The sequence below is a fragment of the Crinia signifera genome, chromosome 1, assembly GCF_055691185.1.
Source record: "Crinia signifera chromosome 1, ASM5569118v1, whole genome shotgun sequence".
NCBI lineage: Eukaryota > Metazoa > Chordata > Amphibia > Anura > Myobatrachidae > Crinia > Crinia signifera.
The window spans coordinates 174,169,639-174,197,502 of NC_139217.1; the positions used below are offsets into that span (position 1 = coordinate 174,169,639).

Consider the following 27,864-nt stretch of genomic DNA (forward strand, 5'->3'; position numbering starts at 1 on the left):
TGAGGGAAAGGATGCCGGATGTCAATACACTCATACACCTCCCTTGACCCACAGACTGTTTTCCTCTATCCAAGGCATCCTTGAGTCCAGACAACATCATACCCCCGTCCTGGACACCTCTGTGCATTGCCCAAACACAGAGTGACCAGACTTATCCCAGCACTGCCCCTCTCCCCATTCCCACTGTGCCCATTCACCACAGGGGACTCTTGAGGATTATCCCTCTGTGACCAGCACCACGTATCCCAGCTGGGAACAGCACCTGGCACATGGACTTTGCCTCAGCTTTTTAGCCAGCACATTGATGAATAAATTACCCTGTTTATCATACACAGTGTGTACAGACCCATCATTGCACATAGTATATGCATGACACCATTTCACGTGTAGTGTCTGAGCGCTGGTTAATATATATTAGCAGACTTCTTTTGAGTTGGGACTCACTCGATTTAGCAGCCGGCAATTTGGGTTTTAGTGCCATTATCAACTACTAGTATTTAAGTCAGGGGTGTAGCGATGATGGTTCCGGTGGAGCAAGAACTCTATTCACTGAAAACCCCAGAGGGCTCCATACCGAGATAGAGATGAGCGCTTCCATTTCCAAGGTAACTGAATCCACCCGAACTTAGGGGATCCAAGTTCCAAAAATGAGGCCAAACACTGAGGTCCCTGGCATAACATGAATAAGGGGCTTTGGCTTCACATGTATAAGGAGTGCTACTGTGTATAATGTGTATAAGGAGTAATACTGCGGGGTAACATGAATAAAGGGGCTCTACTATGTGATGTGTATAAGAAGCATTAATGTGAGGCTTAATATACATAAGGAGCACTACTGTGATGCATAAATTTATAAGTAGTACTACTACTGTGTGGCATCATGTGTATAAGGAGTACTACTGTGTGGTATAACATGTATAAGGACGTGTATTATGATGTGGAGCCAGATGCAGCAAGGACCTGATTCAGACCTGTTCGCTAGGCTGTGTGCAGGTAAACACAGGTTTGAAAAATGTCAGGCAGGAGCTGATTGGTTGTTTATCACTTTACATTTTATCACTTTTTAAAGCTTAGTGCATCTGGCTCCTTCTCAGCTAATGTGGCCAAGCTCCAAAAATCTAAGATTTTTGGAGTTTAGTAAATGAGGCCTTATCACAAGTGCCCATAGAAAGCAATAGTGACTACTGATGCGATCAGAAAGACATGGACTGCAGTCCTGATACTGCCAACTGTGGTCAAACAAACGGTCATGCGGATGAGATGAAAGCAAATAGAAATGTCTGCTCATACTCTTTACTGCATACGGAAAGTTTTCCTGTTTTGACTACAATTATACATAAACTGACACTGACTTTCTATGCATATCCTGCAGCTGTGAGGAAGGAAGGGGTTACGGAACAGAACGTCTGCTGTATTCAGGGACTGCAGGAATTTGTGACTCCGGCAATGTGCTCTGGTAACAAAACCTGGTATGAGAAGACAAAATTAGTAGCAGTTTAAATGAGAGAAGCACTTAGCAACAGAACAAAGGATCCGTATGAGTCATGGAATCCGCAGGATAAAATTTGCTAATCAGCCCTTTCCGATGGATAGACACATTGTATGATCAAAATAGAGGAGCAATGCTGTAACTTAGGAACAAAATGACAAAGGACCTTCATTCCTCCTATCAATGATCCTTCCCATACCCAACTTAAATTGCTGACCTATACATTTTCATCAACGTTATTGAGTTATAAAAGTTATTTACATAGTGCACACATATTACTCAACGAGACTATTTATTCATTCACGTCAGACCATGCACTAGTGGAGCTTGCAATCTATATTCGCTATCAATGTACATTAGAGCACACTTCCCTACTTTTGAAAATTAGTTTCAGGAAGATTATAGTTGGTAGTAGAATTTTGCACAGTGCCCCATTGAAGGGGTGTGTCATGCTCCCCCTAAGGGAGTGTCTAGTTCCATATATGGAGAGATTGTGAAAAGAGATTGTGAACGTGGCCCCTAGAAGCGTGGGTGCGTACTGCTACATCTGAGAGGAATCTTTTTAAATAACTTATATACAAATGTAGATGAGCCCCAAAGCCGTTAGTAAGAGCTACTATACTTGGTATAGTGCTGGGAAATGGTGCTAATGATTCAATGTAAATGTATCTACTGTATCTCCCATTCCTGTTTTCCCTAAAAATGTAACAGTGTAATATGGGCTAGGTGAAATGAGGGAGATTTCTAGTAAGAGAATTTGCATAGAAAAGAGACCACATTCAAGGAAAACTGGTACTCTGGACTATAATGTTTAATGTACATAGATGAGTTTTCACCATTACTACTAGAAAGGCTGTACTTTCATTAAAAGCAGAAACAGCTGTTTACAGTAACCTCACAAATGTGCTGTTAAAGTTTCCCAATAACCTACAGACATCTAAAATAGCAATGCCTCAAAATCCTTCTTAGATGGAAGAAACCATGTGCTCTGCAGGGGGGCAGATGTAAAATGTGCAGAGAGAATTTGATTTGGGTGAGTTATTTTGTTTCTGTGCAGGGAAAATACTGGCTGCTTTATTTTTACACTGCAATATAGATCTCACTTTGAAGTAAAACCCCACGCAAATCTAATTCTCTCTGCCCAAGTAACATCTGCCCCACCTGCAGTGCACATGGTTTTGTCCATCTAAGAAGGAATTTGTCAGAAAGAGTGAACTAGAATAAGGCCCATGCTATCTACACCCTGGGGGAGGACTGGACTACAGATCCAGGACTCCATATAAAAATAGTCATTATCATAACAGTAAGTTAGCCACACACTTGGCCATTAAATACAATATTATTTCTATTTTCCAATCATTCTGGTTTTATCTATTGGGAGAGATCGGGGTGTACATGCCCACATGGTACTGGCCACACCATTACAGTACAGGTTACAGCTCCTCCTCTTCTCACAATATGCCCATTATTTTTTTCTCAGCCCCTTTCCCATCTAGCCCTTAACCTGGTCTTGTCTACACCCACTTACTGTACTTTGTATCTCTTGCAAGTTGATCAGCAGCATGGACCATTGCGTTGTTACAAAAAAAATGAAGAAAAGTGATCCTGGCACTCACAGTATGGGCTGGCTGCCACTAATATGTGGGAAAAATAACAACTGTGGCAGGCAAGGACAGTCACACTATGGCAGGGAAACCTTCATGGCAGGATACAGCTCCAGGTTGTTCGGCAAAAGGATGGATTTCCTATTGGAAGGCAAAACCATGCATTCTTGTCTGGTTGGTATTAGGGTGATGATGTGTAATAGCTCTTGTACATGATTTATCTCATTGCAGTAAGCTTTGGCAGCCATAAGTGGCTGTTTATTTTAATTTAAATCAATATGTTGTTTTTATTATTATTATTATTATTATTATTATTATTATTCTTTCTCATTTTACTATTTTTGCTTTCACTTTTCTATATTATTTACTATTTTATAATTTTATATACTGTATTTTATATCTGTTCATTTTCTCCCCACTGTGCCATGTTCATTTTCTATAACCAAGTTATTTTTTTGTGCAATGTACACACCAACATACTGTACTACTATCTTTTTATCCACCAACTTCACTTGTCCACACATACACCTCATCCTGAAACATCGGCTCTAAAAACTATTTTTCTCGTCTTTAATTATTCATTCTTTGTGTTTAGTGCACCCATAGTATATACTGTCAGAAGGTGGGTGTGTGATTGTTCTGCATCCAAGCAGCGTTGTCCAAGCTGCGCATTAAAAACAAATGTAAAAAATCGTAATCACTTTTTCTTGTCTTTAATTATTCATTCTTTATGTGTAGAATAGTATATACTGTATAGTATAGTATATACTGTCAGAAGGTGGGTGCGTGATTTTTCTGTATCCAAGCAGCATTGTACAAGCTGCGTATTAAAAACAAATTAAAAAAATGTAATACATTTTTCTCATCTTTAATTATTCATTCTTTGTGTGTAGTGCACCCACAGTATATACTGTCAGAAGGTGGATGTGTGATTGTTCTGCATCCAAGCAGTGTTCTACAAGCTGCGCATTAAAAACAAATTAGACCAAAAGTAGCTTGGACCAAATACTCCCGCACCAGCTGCTGCCATCATTCATGTTGACGCATATAGTACTACTACTAATACGAATGCCGTCGCTGATGTTCATCCTCAAACCATGCAGGGAGAGTTACCCCAAAAAGTTTCTAAAACAAAAAAAACTCAAACAGGAATAAAAGGAAAAAGTAAGTCTGATCCTCCTGTAGCTGAAAGAATGAAAATTGCCAGAATGCCATTTACATCACGCAGTGGCAAGGAAAGACTCCGGGCTTGCCATCTATTTCTGAGTCAGGCTTGGGAATCTGTAGCTGCTAGTGAGGCATCTCATGCATCTGACAAAGAAAGACCTTGTCATTCCGCTTTCCTAAGTTAGAAAACAGGCCAAACCACTTAAGGGCCTTATTCTGGTTGGTGCGGTCCGTTACGAATTCTTTCGGAGGGCGCGTTTTCGCCGTCTGCGCATGCGTAGGCAACGCTATGCACATGTGCCACGCATGGTCTCCGTACTCGTTCTCAATAATACCGTCCACAAATGTGCACCGAATTGACTCGGGAAATATGGGCGTAATATGGGCATCATTCGGACCTACACAAGGGCGTGGATTCAAAATGGGAAAAACTGGGCGTAAATATGGGCGTACACGAGGGAGTGCACTAACTGTGGTAGGCGTGCATTCGGACAGCACACCGACTGCAAACGAACCAACACGCATGAAATATGCGGTCTTCATAAGCAAGTTTCACTTTGCGGAGACCACTTGTTCATGTGATAGGCATTCGGTTCGCCCAATTAGTACGCCCGCACCTGAAGCACTCTCAGCTGAACACAATACAATCCACTCCTCTACTCATTAGTGATTAATTACACTCTTTTCATAGCTTCAATTGGAAGCATTGCTGCCTAAATGGAGCATTACTCAATACACAAATATAAGCTGAAAACACCACTGCATGCTTGCTATTTTACCCACATTTACACTGCAAGCAATGGACAGAAATTGGTACCACTAAGATCCATTTTTTATGAGGTTGGCTAAGTGTGTCATGTGGCAGATGTATGAGTTCAGATAACAGTCGTGAGTTTTGCGGAAATACCCCGCATCGGTTCGTACGGGCAGCTTCCCGTCCGTTCTGACGCTGTAAGACCGTGCAGAATCTTTGTGTTCCCACCGCACACGCACGGTTTGGATGTTGTCCGAAAACACACCCTCTTCTTACAGAGTGAGTCCGTCCGAATGCGGAGGACCTGTGGGCGTTTCTTCTTACAATATCCGCACAGCGTGGCGTTCGGTCAGCTCCGAAAGAATTTGGAACGGACCGCACCAACCAGAATAACCTCCTAAGTCATCAAAACAAACTGTGCGTCTAGTACCAGATATGTCACAGAGCACTGAGGGGAGTCCAAGTGTGTCCTTGAGTGCTATGTGTGAGCCTTATCTCTCAGAGAAGCCGCCTTCTACTCCTGCGGAGTTACAGCAAGAGGATGAGGGTTTCACTTGTGTAGCAGATGATGGCACTACTGAGGAATTGGATATTGAGGATGAGGATGTTGTGTGTGTAAGTGAGGCACAAGTGGAACCATCTGTTGGGCATGATAAGGCTGCCATTGTCATGCCTGGTCATAGGACCAACAAATGCTCATCTTATGTGTGGAATTATTTTCACACCAAATCAGAAAACATTTGCCAAGCCATCTGTAGCCTTTGTGGAAACAAAATAAGTCGAGGTAAGGACATTAAGCATCTCAGAACATCTACCCTATTACGTCATCTACAGTGAGCTCATGGGAAGTATAGGGATCTTTCCAAAATTGGTGCTGAAAAATTAACATCAACAAGAAGACCAGCATCAAATGTGTCCCTTCTTTTTAGTGGACCCCACCACTTGCGATCTCCACTACCAACACCCTCACCCTCAACTTCAGTATCCTCAGTAATAACCAGGGATGTGCTAGAAGAATCCTCCCCTTTCCATGATTTTGCAGAAGAATCCTTGATCGAAAGGCCTTCTGCTGCTGCTGCTGTGTCCCAAGAAAACCCATTATACTACTTTGAAAAAACAACTGACTGTTCAGCAGTGCATGGCGAGGAAAAACAAGTATGTCAGTTCTCACCCAGTGGCACAATGGATCACAGAAGCCATGACTGCCATGATAGTATTGGATGTGCGTTCAATATCTGCCATTAATTGTGTGGGTTTCACACAATGAATGGAGGCTGCGTGTCCCTGGTACCAGGTTCCATCTCAGTTCCATTTCATCCAGAAAGCCATTCCTGAGCTGTACCAGGACATCAAGTCTAAAGTAATCCATGGCCTGAAAAGTGGGATTGGCGACAGTGTCCACTTAACCACGGATATGTGGACAAGCGGCAGTGGACAGACCAAGGATTACATGACTGTGACATCCCACTGGGTGGCTGAATCCCCTCCAGCAGCAGCAGCAGTAAGATCTAGCAAGCATCACCAGCTCATTCCTACTAGGCAGGCTACTCTATGTATCACCGGCTTTACTAAGAGGCATACTGCTGAGAACCTCTTGGAAAAACTGAGAGATGTCATAGCGACATGGCTTACCCCCCTTGGACTCTCCTCAGGATTTATCATTTTAGATAACACCAGTAATATCGTGAAAGCATTACAGCTGGGTGAATTCGAACACATCCCCTGTTTTGCTCATACAATCAACTTAGTGGTTCAGGCATTTTTAAGGAACGACAAGGGCGTGCAAGAGATGCTGTGAGTTGCATGAAAAATTTCGGGGCATTTCCGGCATTCCTTAATAGCGTTTAGGAGATTGCATCTGCTGCAAGATGAATTTAATCTTCCCTTCCATCAGCTGAAGCAGGAGGTACCAACAAGGTGGAACTCCGCCCTGTATATGCTTCAGCGGATGGAAGAACAGCAGAAAGCCATTCAGAGCTATACAACAAGCCATGACTTTGGGAGAGGAGGGGGATGTACCTTAGCCCAGCACATTGGAAACTTGTGCTATGCAAGGTGCTGAAAACCTGTGAAGTGAGTGCCAAGACTGCTAGTTTGAGCCAGGTGGTTCCCTTAATTAGGCTTTTGGAGAATCAACTTGCGAAGGAGATCAAACAAGGCCCATGCGCAAAATATGCTTGACTTGTAAAGTCCTTTTTTGTCTTCGACAGGATACACGGGTTGCCAATATGCACGGAACACTACATTTTGGCAACCGTGCAGGGCCGGCCTTAGGCATAGGCAAACTAGGCAATTGCCTAGGGCATTTGGAATGCCTAGGGGCATCAGCAGATTCTGCTGATTAAAATGATATGCAGCATGCCTATATTCTGTGTGTGAGTGAGGCTGTATCTGCATATGAAATAGTGTATTCATGGAAATCACTGTAACATAGCATTCCGTATGCAGGTACAGCCACAGCCACAGTCGCACACAGAATATAGGCATGCCACATATCATTTTAATCATCGGAAGCTCCTTGTGTGTGCTCGTCATAACAATGCAAATAAGTGCTGACTGCGGGTGGGTTGGTTGTGCAATAGTGTTCGGCATATGTGTAAGGGGCATTATGTGTGTCATGTATAAATGCATTAATAATGTGTGACATATGTGTAACAGGCATTATGTGTGTCATGTGTATAAGGGCATTAATAATGTGCAACATATGTGTAAGGGGCATTATGTGTGTCATTATGTGTATGAAGGGCATTAATAAAGGTTGGCATAATGTGTAAGGGGCATTATGGTTATAAGGACATTAATAATGTGTGTCATGTGTAAGGGGCATTACTGTGTGGTATTATCAGGGGTGCCGAGAGAAAGGGGTAGGGGGTACAAATTACCCAGGCCAAAGTCTGATGGGAGGGCCCAGTGGTGGCCCCGGGCCCCCTCCCCTTAAGTGACAGCAGCAGCTGCAGCTCTTCTCCTCTGCCCAGCACACACTGCTTTGTGCTGGGTTGCAGTGTGGCCATGGAGGTGGTTAAAATACAATATTTTCTCAGAATTATTTTCTAAGGGTATAATGTGAGGAGTAATGTATATAAGGTAAAGTGGTACTACAGTGTGATGTAACGTGAATAAGGGACACCATCGAATTATATAATGTGAATAAAGTTGCACTATTTTGTGGCATTATTTGAATTGGGGGCAAAATTGTGTGGCCATGCCCCTTCCCTGTCTGGGCTGCGCACCAAATGTGTGCACTGTTTCTATTTAAAATATTGTGGGTAGGAGCACCAAAATGATGACTGCTATGATGAGGGTTGATGGTGCTGGTAAAGGGGAGCAGGGTCAGAGGCGGAACTAGTGGTGGTGCTAGGGGGCACCAGCCAAAATCTTGCCTAGGGCATCATTTAGGCTAGGGCCGGCTCTGCCACCGTGCTTGATCCGAGGTTCAAGTCCTATGCTGTGTCTTTCTTTCCAACTGACACAGATCTTACGACATGCAAAGAGCTCCTGGTGAGCAAGTTGGCAGCTAAAGTGACGTCTCCTCTTTCAATTTTGCACGAATCTGCCCATAAAAAAACTAAATTTTCCAAAAACATCTAGTGGGGGTGAAAACAGTCCACAAAAACACATTTTTGGACATCTGGTTGGGTCTAAGTGTTTTGACCAGTATTAGTGACACCTCTAGCTTTACTACTCCATCAGAGACGGTCACCATGCAGAGGTTAGTGGAGGACTATTTTCAGGACAGCGTCATTGTAGGCATGTCAGAAAGTCCTTTCACATACTGGAATGAAAAAAAGACAATATGGAGGCCCTTGCACAGGCTGGCTTTGTAGAACTTAAGTAGCCCACCCTCCAGTGTGTACTCGAAGAGAGTGTTCAGCACTGCTGGGAACCTTGTGAGTGATCGTTGAAGACCTTTTCCACCAATTCCATCGCAAAACACAAACATCGCTCATGGAGGATTCCAGCAATGATGAACTGATATTGTGTGATGAGGATGATGAGGACTCCAAGGATGTACACACTGATGAGAGTGATTTCTTATAAAATGTAATTATTGCATGAATGATGCATTATTTCTTTTGATCATTGTTTCTTTTATTGTGGGTGAGCCCAGTGGCAAGTATATATTGCACCTCTTTTTTGCCATTATGTGCTTTTTGAGCCCTACAATTTCAAACTGTCATCCTGTCTGCTAATCACAGAGCTGAGCAATGAGATTATTATATGGATCGCTTTTCTTTATGAAATTTAATTATTATATGAATGATGCACTAGTTTTTTTTAATCATTGCCGCTTTTATTGTGGGTGAGCCCAGTTTTGCCATGATGTGCTTTTTGGGGCCTAGTTTATTTTTAATTTTAGGTGGCTTATTGGGTATTAAACTGATAAAAACAGAACAAGTCAGTGCAGCATGAAACGCCCACTGCTCCTCGGCTGCACATCATAAACATGATCAAGCCAGATAGGGGTCTTTTTGGGGCCTAGTTTTTCAAACTGCCATCCTGTCTGCCGCTGCAGTGCCTCTCCTAGATGAGCCATGTGTTTGTGCCGCACACTTGTGTGGCTTAGCATAGTTATCCAGCTACCTCGGTGCAACCTTTTGCCCTAAAAACAATATTGTGAGATGTAAAGTGGTCAAAATTATCGGGAAATTGCTGGAAATACATGTTATTGAGGTTAGTATTACTCTAGGGAGAAAAAGAAAACGCAAAAATTACGTGATTACGTTTTTTGATAATTTAAAAAAAAATTCAAAGCTTTTCACCGCCGTTCGACAAAGCCTCTCTTTTATTCACTGCATTTAAAGCTGTATAGCAGTTCTCTTCTGGGAGGTGGTTTCATTCCGGTTAGGAACTTCATCAAGGTTTTTTTTGTCTTAAATGTATTTGTGCCTCTTTTAGGCTGGGGAGTTCTTTAATTATCCAATGGTGTGGGATGAATTCCTCTATTGGTGGATTTATATAGTTTTGACCTTGTACAGGTTGAGTATCCCGTATCCGAATATAAAACCATACATTCCAGAAAGTGAAGAAAAAATATTTTTTTTTATAAAAACTCACTGGGGACATTTGTAACAGCACTACTGAGGACATGATATGTAACTAGCACTATATATGTACAAGAAAATGATTGCTTGACATTCAAATTCAGTATCTGAGATAGTACACAAATTTTGTTTCATGTTTTGAAACCTTGTTTTTTTGAACAAATAAAATATATTTGTGTGTATTTTATGTGGTAATAAAATATATATGTGTGTATTTTATGTGTTTATACAGCATAAATGCAAGATACTTCAAAAAAACATCATTGAAATAGTAAAATATTCCGAAATACGGAATAATCCGTTATCCAAAATTCTCCTGGTCCCGAGCATTTTGGATAAGGGATACTCAACCTGTATTTGGTCAAAAGGAGAAAGTTTCTCTATTATAGAGCCTTTATCATAAAAGTGGCCTTGAATTGGTCCCCTATGTTCTGAATATGACCGGTCACTCCCACATCAGATGGTATTTCAGAACCAATTTTCCAATTATAACAGGTACACAATCAGGAAATAATTCCACTGCTATGTGTGTCTGTGCTTACTCCTTGGAGTCCAGCCTGCAAGGACTTGTGGGATGTTGGAATTTGCTGGTTCCTGCTGGTAGGGAACCTTAGTGTCTGAACAGCGACCACTTGTTCATAGAAGCGCAATTTTAGAGATATTGCTGTATATATATATATATATATATATATATATATATATATATAAATATATATATATATATAAATATATATATATATATAAATATATATATATATATATATATATATATATATATATATATATATATATATAAGAAAGGGGGTTATATTGTACAAATAGGAAAAGAGGAATTCTCTGGATGAAGACTCCAAAGAATAAAAGTAAAACCTCTGTGTGGGGGCACTCTTGGATTTTTTTTTTTTATTCAGTAATTTTTATTGATTTTCTGCACATAACAAAAAGTCTCAAACTACGTTACACATATTTTACATAGATAATATGCTGCTGTAGCATATGAACTACATATTGAAAACAGTCGTGAACCATAGATTATAGTCAGGAGTTGTGAAATATCCCCATGTCAAGGAGATAAAAACCAAAATACCCAAAGGCGCCATTCGGGCACAGTTAGTTATATATAAGCAGGAATATGTAAAACAAAGATTGTTGGTGCATCAAATTATCACCAAATTATTCAATCATCAAATTATACAAAAGCAGCCTGCAACAGATATAAAACAGCAACAGATCAAGGACAGACTTCAATATTTATTGAAGGATCGATATCTAACTATCTATTTATAGAAGAATCCCCTTTCAAAACAACCCCCCATAACCCCTCAAAACAAACCTACCACATAACCCCCCACCCTGTACAACCCACCCCCAACTCAGGTGTATTTGGATCCTATAAAGAAACCTATCCCTAACCTATAAGAGAAAGTAAATAAGTGGCCCTTATCTTCTATGGTAGCTAATTGTGCCAAATATCTAACCTACCCCTCCAATACTACCCACCTTTAATATACTAACTACACTAATTTTTTATGTGTTCTGTTAAAATGATACAGTTAATTTAGTCACAGGGAAGGTATAGAATCCCTATGGCCGGCAAAAGCAGAACAATAATACACATAAATACACACATAAATTGTAATCAAATATATTAATACATTTTGACGTGTCAATTAGTGCCAGTAGGTGCAGGGCCGCTGACAGGGGGGTGCTAGGACTACAACTGTCCCGCCAGCACCCCTATTCACTTTAGCCATCCTTACCACTACACAGCGGTGGGCCGCAGGTCCTCTGCAGCCCACTGCAAATAGACACTTAGACAGTCCCCAGGGTCCGGCTGGATCCTCCTGCTGCACAGTGCATAGGTGCAGCGGGAAGGCCGGGCGCCCATACTGTAAGCCGCGCATGGTGTGATGTCATCATGTGGCTTACAGTGCGGGCGCCCAGCATTCCGCAGCAAGATCACAGATGCCAGAGGACTCGGATGGACCACCGCCGCGGCCACAGGATTTTGTCAGTCCCAGGCCCTACAATTTCTGACGGCAGCCCTGAGTAGGTAAAATTATATATATATTGTAAAGAGTATACACTAATCTACTTAACGGATTGTCTTTTTGGAGACTGGTACATGATTAATTGTAATATTGCTGATCACCTCTCTCAATGTGTTTGCTGCATGTCTGTTAAACTACTATATGCTGTAAGAAATGCAAAGGATCCTCCACTACTTATCTACACCACTTCTGGGAATGTGGCTTTTTTAAGATGTTCTGGAATAACTTTTGCCATACATCTTTCATTAAAGCCCTTACCATTTCTACTTTGTATTTAGATAGACAAACTACCTTACCTGAATTCGAAAAACGAAAAACATGCTAAAACCTTTTATAAAAATTGGGGTCCATACATACAATCTATGGATAAGGATACACAAGCTCGGATCTTTAAAATATTTGATGAGACAGAATGGTGGGAATATAGACGTCTTTGCATGGATTCCTCTAACTGATTCAAGATCACATTTGTCAATATTATAAACTGCTGTGATACTTGTACAGGTTGAGTATCCCGTATCCAAAATGCTCGGGACCAGGAGAATTTTGGATAACGGATTATTCCGTATTTTGGAATAATTTAATATTTCAATGATGTATTTTGAAGTATCTTGCATTTATGCTGTATAAACACATAATATACACACAAATATATTTTATTACCACATAAAATACACACAAATATATTTTATTTGTTCAAAAAACAAGGTTTCAAAACATGAAACAAAATTTGTGTACTATCTCAGATATTGAATTTGAATGCCAAGCAATCATTTTCTTTTACATATATAGTGCCAGTTACATATCATGTCCTCAGTAGTGCTGTTACAGATGTCCCCAGTGAGTTTTTAGCTAAACAAATTTTTTTTTCCACTTTCTGGAAAGTATGGTTTTCGGAATAATTCTGATAACGGATATTCGGATACGGGATACTCAACCTGTACTTAATTTGCAATTAAAACTCTTTTCTACTGTTCTGTGATAGATAGCAACTCACCACCATTGGACTGGGCACAAACACCCCCCCCACCCCCTCCTTTTATTCCCTCCCTTTCAATTTATTGCTCTAGGCTTACATTCAATATATGTTTGATTGTAGTATTGAGAAAAAAAAGAACAGAGACTCAATATATTGAGTTTATTGATACTTTTATTGTAGAGAACAATTTAGATTTTTGTTACAGAATCCACATAGACTTTACAGTATACTTTGATTGTCCTATTTCCTGTTGTGGCATAGAATACCTTGTATGATCTTCTTAAAAACAAAAACGACTATATTATATGCTGCTTCTCATGAGATTATAGTTCCATTCAATATATAGTATTATGTATAGTTTTTTTGCGCTGCGGTGACGATGAGTGCAGGACTGTGTTAATTTTTGAGAGAGGTGATCAGCAATATTAATCATGCACGTCTCCAAACATACAATCCATTAGTAGATTAGTGTATACTCTTTATAGTATATATATTTTACCTACTGGCACTACTAGACAAAATGTATTAATATACAGTATTTGATTACAATGTATATTTGTTATACTTTTGCCGGCCACAGGGATTCTATACCTTCCCTGTGACTAAATTAATAATTTAATAGAACACATTAAAAGTTAAGTTTTAACAAAATCCAAGAGTACCCCCACATAGAGGTTTTACTTTTATTCATTGGATTCTTCACCCAGAGAATTCCTCTTGTCCTATTTTCACATTTTCAGTTTACCAAGCTCTTGAAGCATGAAACCAGTATTCCACACCTGACATCTTTCTTCTGATTCTTTCCTTAAAAGTTTCTAGAACATTTTTGTAGTAATGTTGATTAACTTTTGCACCTTCTGGTACCCAATCTGCCAAAACGTCACCCTTCATATATCAAAGAAAACAGTTAACATGGATTTAAATTTGGAATTGCTTTGACCTGCTTTCTTGGTGATGATGGTGTTTTCCAGTGCAAGGATTGCCGTTTTGTTTCAGGATCATAGTGGAAGATCAATATTTCATCCAGGTTATTTTCGCTTGAGAGAAGGGGGATGTCCCAATCTCCCAAGAGCCCCGGCGCTAATTAGTATATAGAAAGGTACAAATATAACGATTTTTATTTTGTATAAATAAGACCCCAAATGGCTGCAGCAGGTGTAAGAAGTCTGCCGGACTCCTAATAGAAGAAAAAACTTTTCTTCTGACAAATGCTTTGTGTGGGGATTACACACTGTGCTGTCATTGAGCACAATGGTTAAATGGGTGGAAGATAGTTAAATCACGCTGAGCACAATGAAGGAGGACACGCTGTGGTTAAATAAGTAAAATATTTTATCTAGACATAAATAATATAGAAAAGGTAAAGGTGGGTACAAAACAGAAATTGGAGTATAATTAACACATATACATGTTTGTATCTGTTTTGTACCCACCTTTACCTTTTCTATATTATTTATGTCTATATAAAATATTTTACATATTTAACCACAGCGTGTCCCCCTTCATCCAGGTTATGACTTGCAAATCGACTTCTATGTGTTCCAAAATATCTGTACAGAGACGCTTCCCATTTTCTTTTTGATCAGCATTGAGAAGCCTTGGAACCATCTTGGCACAAACCTCTGTCATGTAACGATCTTTAAGCAAAACTTTCCAAAACAGTTTATTTGTCGATGTTTCCAGGTAAAACTTGCAAAATTGTATTGGTATAGTCCAAGGTCCATGTTCCCCCTCTCCAAGTTATCTCACACAGTAAAGGTTTATTTTTTACAATTACAGTGTCGTTATTGAATAGCAACTCACCTACTATGAAGAAAATGTAATCAGCTGTGATCTTCCTTAGCAACTTTGCACACAGAGATATAACCAAATGTAATAATGTGGACCAAATGTAATAAGGTGTGAGAATTAGAAAGTGAGAGATTTTCCCTTTTTTTTTTAAACCGGCAATCATTTACACTGCAAAACCAGGTGGATTTGCCATCTAATTGATTGCTGCTTTTAAAAAAAAAGAAAAAAGAAAAAACTCTCCCAAAATCTCTCATTTTCTGATTCTAAAGGTCCATACACACTGTTAGACTATGCCCAGCGTGTATGGACAACAATGATCATGTTCATTGCTGGGGAAAAGGCGTTCAGTGCATACACACTGAGCGGCTTTCCCCCTGCCCGGCGCCGCCGACGAGGGGAAGATGGCTTTACATAGTACAGCACTATGCAAAGCCGTCCTCAAAGCCGCTCATCTGCTGGTAATACCAGCAGATGAATGGCTTTCCTGGCGATGATGCGGGCGCACGCAGCAGTGCTCACCACCGGGGCAGACTGGGCGGCTTTGAGCTGAAACATGTTGTGTATGGCCCTTTAGACTCTATTACACTTGACCCAATGTGTGTTATCTAGGCTAATCTGGGAAGCCCATAGAGGCGAAAGCAAAAATGAGCAAAGTATTCCCGCTCGTAATTACCACCTGAGAGGACTGATAGGAAATAACAGCAAGAGTCAGAAAATGATACACAAAATTACATTTCCTTGAAATGGTGTGAATTCTGTTTTATAGGAAATAAAGTGATTCATTTAACAAAATAGCTCACCGAAGAGCACATTTATAGCTTCCTTGCCAGCCACACAAAATACTTCCTTGTAGAATTCCTCGGCCAGATAAATAATGAACTATGTAATATTTTTGCATGACTAATATAAGTGTCAATGTTCCTTCTGAGAACTGAGACAATACAAACTGAGAGTAGGCATGCAAGTAAATGGAAGGTCTAACCCATTTCATTGAGGGCCAGTTGTATCAAGCTTCAAAAAGTAATAAACTGGAGAAAATTTACCCCTCAATATCTAAAGTCACTCACCAATCTTAAGCAGCACTGGAGACTGACTATATAGCCTATATTATGGTATGATAATTGATAAATAATCTTGACTTCCTGACCACAATCCACATAGTGGACACAAATGGTCTGGACTTTAGGTCCCCATATGAAGAGGAGAAATTACTTGAGACAGTAAACTGTACTGCAGGTCCCAGGTAGCCAGGGCAGGAGGCAACTTCAAGCATCTCCACTTTAGACTTCTCCAGCCCCCCTATCTCATCAGGAAATACACAGTCATAGTGCAAACTACTAGGCATAGCACAGGCTTCAGATGCCTAGTAGTAGGCTGTGGCACAAAAACAAACACCTGTGTCACTGGGTGGGATGTAAAAGAGCCTTTGCGGTACATCGCGTTCACGATAAGAGCTTTCCTTTGCTATACAGAAATGGATAAGGATATATTCCAAGCGCTGTCTGTGTATGAATTTTCTCCTTCTCCCGTTCTCACAGGTGGTATATATGTGAAACAAAGAGAAGGATTACATGTGTAGGTCTATAGATTTCATTTTTAAAACATGAAAATGAAACAAGGGTAGAACATACCACACTCACAAAAAGAGTATGTATCTGAAGCTCATAAAGGTATCTTTATGGTGATTTTAAATGACCTTCACCAGAATCCACCAAGGTGTCCGAGTAATTCAATTAAGCGTACATTTCCACTCACTCAAATTCAATGGTGTAACACATATAATGGTTTCTTTTTAAGTTAGCGTACCGATAACTCACAATTCATGGAAGATTTTAAAGCAAATCTGGGTTTCTTTCACTTGAAAAATACTTTTATTACCAAAAAAAACATTTAAAATTTAAAACAGGACCACAAGTACACTGAAGAATAGATCCAAGGGTGGGTGGATGGTAATATAGGACTCACGTTAGCAACAAACCAAAAACTTTCCGGATGAGTCAAGGATGTTGGTGAGTACCCATGTCCAACAGTGACAACAAGATGGTCCAAAGCAAAAAGAAAAGTTGTGCAGGTCCAAAAAGCCAGCCAACGTGTTTCGATTAAAATCCTTGTCATGGTCTTGACAAAGATTTTAATCGAAACGCGTTGGTTGGCTTTTACTATATCTTTCCTTTGCTATGCCTGCACTTCCAGGTTTAATCCATGGGGGGGGGGGGGGGGTCGATCAAATCCCTCTACAGCACCATGTGCCCACTGTGTCTGACAGCTTATCCACACTCACAATGTGGTGCTGCTCATCAGTGGCGCAATGCAGGCCAAGCCGCGTCAGGGGAAGCAGGTCCCAAGGGCGCACCGGCTCTCTGCAGGTTCCATACAGATGGCCGCTGCTTTCTAGGATACAGACACTAGAGGTCCTACTCGACCTCTAGCACCTGTCAGGGGAGTGCCACGTGTACAATGCTACCTGGAAGTGTGGATTCCCAGAGCTCTGGTGTGCTCTGAGCAGTAACCCTCTGGCAACAAGTAAGTCACCCCCTGTCAACAAGCATATGTAACCCCTGGCAATGAGCAAGTAACCCTTGGCATTAAGCATGTGACCCTCTGGCAATGGGCAAGTAACCCCTGGCAATGAGCAAGTAACCCATGGAAATGAGCAAGAAATCCCTGGCAACGAGCACATAACCCCTGGCAATGAGCAAGAAACCAATGAGTGGGTGCTGCAGCCGCAATTTAGCAAGTTAATATGGCGGCCACGCCACCCCTTGGAATGAGTACGTAGCCCTGGCAATGAGCATGTAGGTAAAATAATTATAATTAATGTACAGTATTTGCACCAGAAACTGTGTTTTGTTTTTTTGTTTTTTGGGGGGGGGGCGCAACATTTCTATTTACGCCACAGCTGGCCATGGTACACAAGAGTTGGTGGATGTGTTAATTGGCAAACCAGCAGAGTACAGAAAGACACTGCATTTGTAGCACACCATGTGCACCATGTGAACTGACTGCAGAGACTTCTGGGTAGTCTTAGCCTCCAGACAGCTGATCCATACTGTGAGTCTTGTGTTCCACCTCCACTGCTGTTCACAGCTTGTAACGTGGGAGCCTGGGAAGGACTCAGGGAGGGATGGTGGAGTCCTCAAAGCTGCAGCCTCCTCATCCTAGCCTTGCACCAAGCCCTGGTTCTGTTTATAAAGACTACTATTATTGTTGGCAGGTAATGGTTTCATTTGATGAGGAATAAAGAGCTGTAGGAAGGTATTTATAGTATTTGTGATAAAACCCTAGTAGCACTGAGGGTAACCCTTCATGTTAGGCTATGCGGGACTTCATGACTATGAACAGGATAGATCTTTATGTGAAATAAAGTAATTCTGAATAGTGCAATAAAGAACTTTAATATGCCAAGGAATAATATAATAAAACTGGTCTGCTATAACTATATGTAAAAATCTGAGAATTTGGAATGTTATTGGTTCTGGCTGCTTATACGTAATGACTGGAAAATATAGATATTTTTATATATGCATTTTTCTATTTGAGGCAAGCATAGAAATAATTGTGCATTTAATTTTATTAAAGGAAAAATTGTAAATCACAATTTTAGAATAATTCCATGCGTTCTTTATTCATATGGGTTATACCTTATGAATTTCTAGAGCCATTAAATTTTCTTTTTTAAATCAAGTTTTCACAACTTTGCACATGGATGGAAACTGTTTTATAGACACTGTTACGTTAACTTAGTCATGGAATGTTTTTTTTTTTTTTTACAATAGATCAGGCATTGGAGACTTGCTGAGAGATAAATAGCACCATGATCTCATGCCTGAGAATCCACCATATACTGCACACAAAGTATGATAATTATATCATAATGCAGGTCTGGATCAGCGGTTACTTTACAGACTTTAAATCAAAGACATTTCTTGGCGGTCCTAGTCTAAACAGCAAAAACGTGTGTATTCTTGTGTCTTAGATGCCAAGAATTAAGGACCTTATACAGGTCCGTTCGTTCGGACCCCTTCGTTTGCAAGGGGTCCGATATTTTGTGTCTGCACATGCGCAGGGTCATTTCTGCACAGGGTGTGTGTTCCCATGGCGAACAACTATTCGCTGGGTGCACGCACCGATCCTTGCAGGGGGGCAGGGGGCGGCGGTGCAGCCCATTAGCAAATGGGATCGCCCAACTTTTCAATGGGCGTTCCCATGCTAATAGGCCTATGACGCGGGTGCAGGTAGCTGACAGCACCGGGTGTCAGCTGCTCGCCCACTTCCCTTAGAGTGCAGATGCCCATCTAAGGTTGCTCTGAGCCGTTAACCTCATTCAATGGTCGGCAACCATCGAATGATATAGGTGTCCCACCGCAGGCTGCGAATGGATGTTTATGTAAAACATCCATTTACATGCCGTGCGCACGTACGGTAGGCCTGCGTACCACCATTCTGGTTGTCTCGCAAGGATGCTAATTCGCATCTGAGCGAAAGTGCCCCGAGCCCCCTGAAGGTTTACTCCGGCCCTGCTCTCCGCATCAGACTTCCTGTATATATTTGCTCTTTCCTAGTGTAATGTTATGTGTTTGAACCAGTGAAGTAATCATTCTCATGCTTGTCAATTTCTTCTTTTAATGTGGTTTGGTTTATTTAGATGCAAAATAAGGGCAATGATATATGTGCAAATGAACGTTGTAGTGAAGACGTCCTGATTCAGACCCACTCGCTAGGCAGAGTATATTCACTTCCTAGCAAGCTGGTAAGCTCCTCCATTCCAAATGCACAAAATGATGCTCTGCATTATTAAACAAAAGAATAGTTGGAAACAGAGGCAGAACTACCATTGGTGCAACAGGTGCAGTGTACCGGGGCCCCTGAGGACTAAGGGGGCCACTGCTGCCCCTATCATCCTCTTCCTGTTACCCACTGTTTTCCCTGTCACATGATGCCTCCCCCTGCCTCCTCCTCTCCCTGTCACTCATTGCCGTGTTACATATTGTGAACTTGGGTTGGGGTGAGGAGGGGGCCTAAATGATATTTTTGCACCTGGGCTCAGCAAGTTCTGCCACTCATTGAGAACATCAATAAACTGGTTGAAAGAACACATCCAGATCTAAAACAAATGGTATGTGTTTGGATATATTATAAGTGATTTGACATGTGTTTTTTTTTAATCTAATATTTGTTTTTTTATGTGTGATTTACTGTGATTTATGTGTGGTGATACCTATATGATAAATACACACTAAAAAAGGCTGCTGGCTGTGCACATTTCAAAACTACAGTACATATACTGGGTATATTAACCAGCCTCTCCTCAGCAGGGATGGCCTTCTGCAACTTAATATTCTGCCTCCAGATGTAGGGAGTCACAAGTTACTGTAACCTGTTATTGGCTGTGTTTGAAAAAAATGACCATTATATTAGAAGCTGGTTGGTTGGTACTGTACGTAATCACTTTACACTTTATTTCTTTAGAAGGCTTAATATATAGACCCCTTAACCTCATGTTTCAAATTCAAATTCTCCTATAGTATGTATTATTATTTTCTTACTGTGTTTCTTTGTAATAAGAAAGCCCTGCAGAATTTGCCAGTGCTAGGTAAATAAAAGAATAAGAACACTTAAAATGTAGGGTTTGCAGTAGTTTAGGCCACAGTATCTCATTCCCACACTCATCTACTGTACATGCAAAACCACCATCAACTGCCAAACTGTTATGCCATGGGCAACAACTGGATGCCTTTTCTATTTACAGAATGACATACAGCTGTACCAATAAGAAGGGAGCTTATATCTGTGAAAGCAACCAGCTGCTAATCCTGCCAAACCAGTTTAAAAGTAGCCAAGGTCTTAGATGGCAGAATAAAAGAATGCGTATGCAATATACATGTTATTTGTAACAAGATTTCACCATTACTTAAAATTGTATACTTGAAAATGGGTAGTAATAGTAGTGAAGGTTTTGTACTTCTTTATTTCAGTTTAAACAAATGATATTCGTATACAGTTGGGTTTGTTCTTTCATTTCTGGTTTACAGTAACACACCATACATAATACATATAAGTACTAATGTCATATCATGGCACAACCACTTACATGATTTTGTTAAATAAGGCCATTACTGAATTTAATGGTCTTATCCAGTAGTGGATTTTACCTATGGGTTGCAGGACTGCAGCACCCCCAGGTAAAATCAGGCACTGTGCTCTAAATAAGTGAAGCCAGATGCAGCCTGTTAGACGGCACTGGCTTCACTGTAACTGACAGTGACTTATTATTGGAAGTCCGAACTGCCAGTCACCCAAGGAAATTACATTGGGAGGTGTTGCCTCCTTTCGGGATGCCTCTATGGGCTGCTTTGACTGCAGCCCATAGAATCTGGGGTATGCGCATGCACAGTACCAAGGCCGATACTGCACATGTGCCAGTCCCAGTGCCTGTCATCTGCAGTGTACAGGTGCCGGGGCTGTGATTTAGCTTCTATGGGCTGCTTCCAATGCAGCCCATAGAAGCTTGGGGCCAGCGCATGCACAGTACCGAGAACAATACTGGCCATTTGCCAGTAACCCAGGTATGGCTGCAGCAGGGACCAGCAGCGGCAGCAGCAGAGGGGGCCAGCAGCAGTTGTTTAAAAAGCAGATATACAGTTGGCAACAGTAACATTACTGAAAACAATGATACAAAATAACTTATAATCCCAGCTGATCTGCTCAACTACATATAGTGGATACACATTGTGATACACATGATAAGATGCACTTATCCAATTTAGAAAAATTTATTACAGGAATCTACTGACATTGGGGTCCACTACAAGAGGATTATTATCCTTTTTTAATATTTTCATCGTATCTTTTACCTTCTATGGTACCTGTTTTTATATGTCGCAGTTTTAGTGATAAACAATAAAAGTTATATTTTATGATATCCCCAATATGTTTCTGTACAGGAAACAGAAGTCAACCTTTTTTTTTGCAAAGAGAGGAAAGATCATTGCTGGGAGAGGAAAGATCATTTTGACTTTATAAAATTGAGAGCTACAGAAAAGATCTGAAATCTAAATAGAAAAGATATCTGTAGAAATGTGAATTGACACGAGGGACAAAAATTCAGGTACAATAAACGTTTGTGTACATAATTGTTTCTAGTTAAAGAGAAAAGGGTGAGCTGCCCTGACTCACTCGCCAATATGGATTATCAGTTTGTCTAATTGTCCGTAACCTGTCATTCCTGAGAACTCCCACTGATGTTATCATCAGCAGCCACCATCAGTCTACTTCACTACCACCTGGAACCCCATACTTTTTGTAGCTGTCCCAGTCAGGCCCGGCGACAGGGGGGTCAAGGGGACATCTGACCCAGGCCCCAAGGGTCAGAGGGTCCCCATGATCACGGGGCACACAAAAAAATGCACTTCATTTTTTTATTATGCTGTCTGCTCCACCGCTGACTCGGAGCAGACAACAAACATATGCAGAGCGATCTCTCCCCCTCCCCCGTTACCCGGTAGAAGTATTTCAGGGCCATCTAGCTGCGGAAGCCAGGCGGAGGATGGCTCTGCTCCTGTATGCTGCCGAGCATGCAGCAGCAGCAGGAGCTAAAAGAAGATGGCTGCCCCCATAAGACTACACAAAGATGGCCCCTGCCCACCAAAGAGAAGCCAGGAAAAAAGGGACGGAGCTTAACGGAGGAGTGTGAGGAGAAGATTTGCAGCAAAAAGGTCCAGAGAACCTGCTTAATGACTACTCCACCTTTTTAATTAACAAGGTAAGTGCCTTGGGGGAGGGGAGACAGCTCTCTATCTATCTCTCAAGCTATTTATCTATCTATCTATCTATCTATCATCACTCTGTTATATCTCTCTATCTCTCTATCTCATATCTATCTATCTAATCCAGGGCCGGACTGGGACCAGAAATCAGCCCTGACGTTTTGAGCATACAGGCCCACCCGCAGCAGGCGGAACCCTTGCGCGGCAAAGCTGCGCAGCAAAAAGGGGCATGGCCTCATGGAAAGGAAGTGTAGTATCACACTGCCCATTACACATTATGGACCACACCGTAATGCCCATTACACAAAATGCTGCACACCATAATGCCCATTACACAAAAGGCTGAACACTGTGATGCCCATTACACAAAATGCTGAACATTGTGATGCCCATTACTCATTATGCCACACACCGTGATGCCCATTACACATTATTTGACACACCGTGATGCACATTACACATTATTTGACACGCGTGATACCCATTACACATTGTGCCACACACTGTAATGACTATTACACATTTGGCCATTCCTTCGCCCTGTGAGAGCCATGTCCCCCTCCCCCTGTGTCAGCACTTTCCCATTCCCCTGTGTCAGAGAGAGAAAGGAGGAGAGAAAGAAAGAGGGAGGGAGGGGGAAAGGGTTTGAATGGGATGTGACAGCATGACAGGCATAACTGACAGGTGGGAGGGGGAAATATAGAGGGAATGAGAGAGAGGAGGCAGAGAGGGTGACGGAAGTGATCAAGGGGTTTAAAAGGGCTGTGACAGCCTGACAGGCATTGCTTTATACTTCATATACTTCATAATCCCATACCCCTTGTCCCAGTAGAGGTGGCACTGAGTAACCTTGCTACTCCCTCCCAGATTCCCATTCAGCACAACTGCCTTGAGTAGTTGCACATTTCCTGCACACAGCGCCGGGTCTTTGACGCACGCAGCATCTCCTCAGGTGCACTAACACACACGCAGTCGGGACTCCCGCCACAATACAGTGCCAGTTATCGGCGGTCTCAGGGCCAGGTCTCCGGGGGCACATAGCTGGGACGTCATAGGTCACTGTGCCTGGTCTCCAGAAGGTGAGGAGAGCAGGCTTCCACCTCTAGGGGAAGGGGGCAGGTCGTGGCCGTGCAGCAGCACCGCTGCAGCAGCAGCACACACAGGGCAGCAAAGACTGCGGCCAGGAGCAGCCGCTGCTACCCTGACTGAACTCTCACAAAATCGTCCCACAAGGCCATTTGTATTTCTGCCCTTACTGCCGGGCAGCACTGAGCACGAGCAGTGCTCGGCTTAGGTACTGCCCCAAAAACATGCTGTGCTACTGTGCAGCGTGATGTTAGAGAGGTCACGCAGCACAGCCACGCACTGGCCGACCCCACCACGACGTCCACAGGGCCACATCCACCATCTCTATGACACATGTAACCACTGCCGCGTCTGCCCACCCTGCATCATGCCCACCGCATTTGCCCACCTGCTTGTGCCTGTCAAACAACTGTTTCTAAGCAGTTTTCGGTGTCAGGAGGCCAATCCCGGGATTACAAAAAAAAAGCCTGTACCAGAGCAAAATGAGCATAGATTTTATATACAGGTCGAGTATCCCGTATCCGAATATCCGTTATCCAAATTATTCCGAAAACCAGACATTCCAGAAAGTGAAAATTTTTTTTTGCTAAAAACTCACTGGGGACATTTGTAACAGCATCACTGGGGACATGATATGTAACTGGCACTATATATGTGCAAGACAATGATTGCTTGGCATTCAAATTCACTGCTGAGATAGTACACACATTTTGTTTCACGTTTTGAAACCTTGTTTTTTGAACAAATAAAATATATTTGTGTGTATTTTATGTGGTAATAAAATATTTTTGTGTGTATATTATGTGTTTATACAGCATAAATGCAAGATACTTCAAAATACATCATTGAAATATTAAAATATTCTGAAATACGGAATAATCCGTTATCCAAAATTCTCCTGGTCCCGAGCATTTTGGATAAGGGATACTCAACCTGTACAGTAATGCAATCATATTTCTAATATATAATACTTTGCCATGGCAGGATTATATACTTACGAAACACAGGCAAGAGAATTTCTACACCTTGAATATACTAAACTTCTCCTAATGATTTTGCCATGCAGTTTCTAGATATATAGCTGCCAAAGATACCAAATATTCTCTATTCCCAGGAATTAATATAGAACCCAGCTCAGACACAAGACTTTACACTTCAAGAAGACAATGAAAGTGTAACTTAGAATATATGGGTTTTCTGTGCCAAGAATTATATAAAATTAGGCACAAAACATAAAACAAAAAATATTTCAGCTGCAGCAACTTTCTTGGAGGCTAATCCCCATGTGATGTAATGGAATAGCTAAACTATTATTATAATACTGAGTGCAACTAGTGCTATAGACCTGGTAATCACATGTACTACTAGTGCTATAGACCTGGTAATCACATGTACTACTAGTGCTATAGACCTGGTAATCACATGTACTACTAGTGTTATAGACCTGGTAATCACATGTACTACTAGTGCTATAGACCTGGTAATCACGTTTACTACTAGTGCTATAGACCAGGTAATCACATGTACTACTAGTGCTATAGACCTGGTAATCACATGTACTACTAGTGCTACAGACCTGGTAATCACGTTTACTACTAGTGCTATAGACCTGGTAATCACATGTACTACTAGTGCTACAGACCTGGTAATCACATGTACTACTAGTGCTACAGACCTGGTAATCACCTGTACTACTAGTGCTATAGACCTGGTAATCACATGTACTACTAGTGCTATAGACCTGGTAATCACATGTACTACTAGTGTTATAGACCTGGTAATCACATGTACTACTAGGTCTATAGACCTGGTAATCACGTTTACTACTAGTGCTATAGACCAGGTAATCACATGTACTACTAGTGCTATAGACCTGGTAATCACATGTACTACTAGTGCTACAGACCTGGTAATCACGTTTACTACTAGTGCTATAGACCTGGTAATCACATGTACTACTAGTGCTACAGACCTGGTAATCACATGTACTACTAGTGCTACAGACCTGGTAATCACATGTACTACTAGTGCTATAGACCTGGTAATCACGTTTACTACTAGTGCTATAGACCTGGTAATCACATGTACTATTAGTGCTATTGACCTGATAATCACATGCAATACTAGTGCTATAGACCTGGTAATCACATGTACTACTAGTGCTACAGACCTGGTAATCACATGTACTACTAGTGCTATAGACCTGGTAATCACATGCACTACTAGTGCTATAGACCTGGTAATCACATGTACTACTAGTGCTACAGACCTGGTAATCACATGTACTACTAGTGCTATAGACCTGGTAATCACGTTTACTACTAGTGCTACAGACCTGGTAATCACATGTACTACTAGTGCTATAGACCTGGTAATCACGTTTACTACTAGTGCTATAGACCTGGTAATCACATGTACTACTAGTGCTATAGACCTGGTAATCACATGTACTACTAGTGCTACAGACCTGGTAATCACATGTACTACTAGTGCTATAGACCTGGTAATCACATGCACTACTAGTGCTACAGACCTGGTAATCACATGTACTGCTAGTGCTACAGACCTAGTAATCACATGTACTACTAGTGCTACAGACCTGGTAATCACATGTACTACTAGTGCTACAGACCTGGTAATCACATGTACTACTAGTGCTACAGACCTGGTAATCACATGTACTACTAGAGCTATAGACCTGGTAATCACATGTACTACTAGAGCTATAGACCTGGTAATCACATGTACTACTAGTGCTATAGACCTGGTAATCACATGTACTACTAGTGCTATAGACCTGATAATCACCTGTACTTCAACCTTTGCATTGTAAGTTGTTGACTAAATGGATTCTACAGTGTGGAATGTCACACCTTATGTGCAATTTAATATTTTAGCTACCGTCCATCCTATACCATAGAAGTCCAAACACCCTGAGCTATTACTAACACCAAGGGCATGAATGGGCAGAGCACCATATGGGGGCATGGATGGGCAGAGCACCATATGGAGGCATGGATGGACAGAGCACCAAATGGGGGCATAAACAGACAGTTTGACTGAGGGACTGGGCATAAATAGACGGATGAACAGACAGATGGACAGAGCGCCATATTGAGCATATCTGGGCAGATGGACATACCACCATGTTGGGCATAGATGGGTGGATGGACAGAGCAGCATATGGAGGCATGATGGCAGTGGCATAGCTATAGCACCGCAGCCCCCGCGGTCGCGGGGGGGCGCTGTGCATATGGGGGCGCCGGGGGGGCTGCGGTACTATAGTAATCCCCCCGCCCCCCATCCCCCGCAGGCTTACCTGTCCGCGCGTCCCGGCTCCCCTCCTGGCTTCAATCAATGCTATGGAGACGGACCACGATAAAATGGCCGCCCCATAAAGCAGACTGTTCTCTGAAACTGTCTGCGGTATGGGGGCAGCCATTTTATCGTGGTCCGTCTGCATAGAATTAATTGAAGCCAGGAGGGGAGCCGGGACGCGCGGACAGGTAAGCCTGCGGCAATGGGGGGAGGTGGCACGGGAGAGGGGGGGCGAGAGGGGGGGCGCCTCCCCATTAACGGCGGGGGGGTGCCCCAAACAAAGCTACGCCACTGCATGATGGGTAAACAGAGCAAGATATTGTGCATAGATGGACAGACAGAAGGAAGAGACAGGTCAGGTTGGGAAGAGACAGGTCTCCCATCTGTGTGTGTTCTCCATGATGCGCTTCTGGTGTCAACTCCTTTAGCACTTCCGGGATCGCACTGCGGGATGACTTCCATACGCACTGTTAGGCAGTTGCCATGGCATCCTGGAGTGGGCCTCTTCCGGCGTCCCGTTGCCATGGTTCCTCACTTTAGATGCGTGTGGGGATCACTGTGTGAAAAAGAATGAAGTGAAATTTGAGCGGTGCATACTGGCAATAAGAGTTCACTAATATACATTTCTTAAGGTGGACATATGTGAAATATAAAATGACAAAAGAAGATAGTAAATAAGTTAAAAACATTAGAGGGACCTTCCCTGGATGCACGCAAGCACATTTCACAACTTATTTAAGGCACAAGTTTTAATCATTCTGTTGTTCACACCTTGAAATGCTTCGAAAGTTAGTCTGCTACCTTGTGATTGCCTCTG

General features: G+C 41.9%; 1 long non-coding RNA gene across 1 annotated transcript in view; it reads right to left on the reverse strand.

The window, feature by feature from the left end:
• The window catches only part of LOC146026828 (uncharacterized), a 39,935-nt gene extending 13,027 nt beyond the window's left edge, over positions 1-26,908 (reverse strand). The window contains exons 1-2 of the long non-coding RNA XR_014454555.1: positions 26,872-26,908; positions 1,353-1,466 (exon numbers count right to left, since the gene is read on the reverse strand). This is a non-coding gene — a long non-coding RNA (uncharacterized LOC146026828). The remainder of the gene's footprint in view (positions 1-1,352; positions 1,467-26,871) is intronic.
• Between the last annotated feature and the right edge of the window lie 956 nt (positions 26,909-27,864).